The following is a 4049-nucleotide window of genomic DNA, read 5'->3' as shown; positions in this document are numbered from 1 at the left end:
CAGATGGGGCCAGATATTCCTTTAGAGGGACCAGTGAAATTAACTCTGAGGGTTAAGAGAGTGCCAATCAAAAAGACACAGTGCACATATCACAGGTACATGCAAGATCCATATGTTTGTGTTCATATCAAATAGTATTAATGCATGCATCAAATACATGACCTATACACACTTGTCTGCATGCATGCTATACAAAAATGTGCTGAAAGGCCAACAGTATTCCAGCTGTCTCACCGAATGAGTAATTTATACAGAAGTGGACAGCAACAAAACCACAGCTCAAACTCAAGTAAAAATGGGGAGCATTAAAAAACCAACTGTTATTAAAAAAAACTATTAAATATGGTTTGATGTATTAAACTACAGTGATGGCTATTTTTAGGTAACTCCTGGCTTTCCTTTGTCAGAAGACCCCAGTGCATTTAAAGGAGGCTCATCTACACATACATATCAACACTATGACAAAGATTTAAGTGCAATAATCAAGTCTCAGTTACACAAGCTGCAGCCTAGAGTTTTGAGAAAAAAGTGAACTTAACCAGAAGAGACTTCCTCCCCACAGAGGAGCCTGCCCTACACAGCAGGCTTATCCTCCTGTTTCCTTGGAAGCCTATGGGGGCTGCCATGACAGATAACTTCTTCCGTCGGCGGTTGTCTGTTTCCGGTTGCCTTGTAACTGCATGACTGACCGCTGCCGCTAAGCTAGCCCTAAACAAATAGCGTCATAAGTGCTAAATTGTTTTTAAAATGAGCTCAGGTCAGGGGCGGTTCTAGGGGGGGGCCAACAGGGGCCAGTGCCCCCGTAACTCTGAGTCTGGACCCCCCTGTGACCCCCCTGACATGGAGTCTGCATCAATAATACAATGACAGATTTCTTGCAATGATTTTGTTCTGAAGGGAAAGGCAGAAATAAAGTGTCTCAGCAGTTTACTACCCAATCAAAATTGCTGAAATTGTAAACACTGTTTTGTCTGAATGAGGGATTTATCCTTTTTTCCTGGTTGTATATGCCCCCTAACAAAAAAGCCGGCCCCAACCTGGCCCCCCTATTAAAACTGGTCTAGAACCGCCACTGGCTCAGGTACAACATGTGCCGTTGTTGGTTGCCACAACAATTAATGAAAATTGAAGTTTTTTTCAGAAATGTCTCCTGTAGTACATCAACAACTTAGACAAACTTGTCCCTGCCCTGCGCCCTACACGCCATGCTGAGGAAGGAGGAACGGAGACTAGCGCGGCTCGCGGCTTTGACACTAGAATAAATATATGGGTTTATGAATATCTGGGCGCTACTGCTGCCTTCAGAAATATAAACTTGCTGTGTTTCTTCAACAGTACTTTCCCTATTTTGTTACTGTGCAGGTAGTTGTATGCTTCTGTGCTTTTGTAACTGCGTAATTCTCCGCCGTCAACACCTTCAGAAAATATAAGATATAATATATAAGATAAGATATAAGACGTTAGCTACATGTCGATGTAACTAACGTCGGGCTAATGCTTCATGTCATCTGCCCACTCCGTGAGAAATGACGGGTGAGACACTGTGAGAACTGTCCTCACGACTTATTAAAACATCTGTACTGTGTATCCACCTCCGATTTTTATCAATTCTGTCGCCTTCTTTGTGTTAAAAGCCGGTTTTTAGAGCGAGCATGACAGCTACATTAGCGTAAACGCCAAGGTCAGCCAGTAGGGGTGGGCGGATTGATCCAAACATTGATAGTATCGATACCAAGGTGAGTGTTGGTATCGGATCGATACTAGCGTGATGAGATTGATATTTTTGTTGTAGTTTCTCTTCTATAAATTCAGCAAATCACTCGTATTTCTTCACAGAGTTTGTGTGAGCACAGCGCTCCTCTTCACTTCTCTCACTCCACTCACTCAGGTTCACTGTAACTCAAAAATATATACTTATATTGATATAAAGCCTACCTCAAACCTGAAGTTTGAATATGGCAGAATATAATAACCCCTTTGTGTATCTGTTGAAGGAACATCAGTATTTCTATTTAGATAGGTTATAGATTTAATTAAGCTAAATATAATTTTCTTATTTGGCTAAAATCTTTGTCCTGTGTTTTATCGTTATCATAATCATGGTCAACTAGTTAAAGGAAAAAGTACTAAATCACTCAATGATCAGGAATTTTCAAGTAAAAAGTATCAGTATCGGTATCGATATTGATATCGGCAATACTGGCCCTGTAATTACTTGGTATCAGATCGATACCAAAATTTGCAGTATCGCCCACCCCTATCAGCCAGTTCAACCGGAAGAGCATAACCGAATACCGCTATGAACCATGGGTAAACTCACGAAGTCAGGAATAAGGTGGATAAACATGGTAACAGCAGACGCCAGATAAACAAGGTGTGGCATTCAAAATAACAACAACAACATAAGCCCGGATTGTTCTATTTCTAATCATTATAACTAATTACAATGACAAGTGTCTCATGTAGATCACTGTAGTAACCCCGAGTAACAAACAATATTCCTCACATAGCAGTAGATAGTTACCAGGTGATCATTACCCCATGCGAGGCCATGCTGCCTTTTTTGAAGCATGAGTAACGTTAATTCTCTAAACCAATTCAACCACTTCAGAGGTACTGAACACAAACTAACTGCCTGGTCACTTGAAAGACACTTTTGCTAACCAGTTGCCAAAAAGACAAAGCTAAACACCGGAGTTAGCATACAAGCTAACAAGCTAGATTTGCCAACAAGCTACGTAGCTCCACTGCAACATAGGCATGCACTATTGCCAGTATTACTGTAACCGCCGCCACAATAGCCTTGTTGTTAAAACACAGAATGAGACATATATCAAGCAGAGGTCCTTACTTGTCCAGCAATGGCGGCTTTGAGTCCTTAAAAACCCGAAGGTCCCTCCACCTCCCTGAAATGAGAAGCTCCGATATTTATCCTAGTTTTCTCACTGGCTCAGTCCAATTCTTTGTTTTCACACTGCTTTTCTTCGTCAGTCTCCTTATTTCTTCACTTTGACTTGGGCAATGGTGGGGCATTTTTCAGCTCTGTTGTTGTTTTCTATTCTCTGCCATTGTTTACAGTTTGAGGGTGAACTTGAAGGTATCTTACCAGGTGAGCACACACTGCGCCTGCGCAAGGGAAGGGCGCGCTGCTACAGAGAATGATTGACACTTCTCAGACACTCACCTTGGCTCTGATTGGTTGTGGTGATCTGGGGTGGTGGATTCTTGCAAATCAAATTACGGCCACTGGGTGGAGCCACAGACAGCTGACTGTATCTTATTCTACTGTCAGATCATAATGACTATTTCAGAAAATAAAACAAAAAATAGTTACAGGCCACAGCCTTGAGATTTTTTAAATGTGATGAATTTAGATTAAAAACATTCATCAGTTCAGGGGAAATTATGTTTAGCTGAGAGTTTCCAAGATGGCTTCATTGCCTGACCTTTAATAACAGTGTACCTCAAAACACTGAAGAATGTCAATTTAATTTTAGCTATTCAAGTGTTTCATGTTCTCTGTATTTTGCCCATTACATCATATATAACAAACCCAATTCCAATTAAAGCTCTATAAATGTATCTATTTTGATGTATTTTCTGTTGTTGTGATAAACCAAGCCCTTACAGCATTGACCAACCCATTTACAAATTACACGGCAAGACCTTGGATCGTATTCACAGTACGCTGGCACAATTAGAACAAAGAAAGACGATTCACATTTGGATTTGAAAGACAATCCGTTGTAAACCACAATCCAAGAACCTTTCAGACTCTTCATGGTTTAGGACGGATGTTCCCTTTTAACTGAGACACTAATTGATTCCAACAAATCTCAGTCCCATAAACCACGGTAATTAAAACAGACCAATCCGACTAAACTATGCCACGTCCTTTGATCTGTATCTCAGCTGCTGGGAAGAGTTACACAGCCATCCCATGATGCCCGCTGTCATTACGGGACACGAGGTGGACTGATGGGAAAAAATTACATCAGTGCCAAGACATTTCCAGGACATAAGAAATCCTTCACCGAAAGCCACTGCAA

The sequence above is a fragment of the Sparus aurata genome, chromosome 24 (assembly GCF_900880675.1).
Source record: "Sparus aurata chromosome 24, fSpaAur1.1, whole genome shotgun sequence".
NCBI lineage: Eukaryota > Metazoa > Chordata > Actinopteri > Spariformes > Sparidae > Sparus > Sparus aurata.
Note: the sequence above shows the minus strand (reverse complement) of the source record.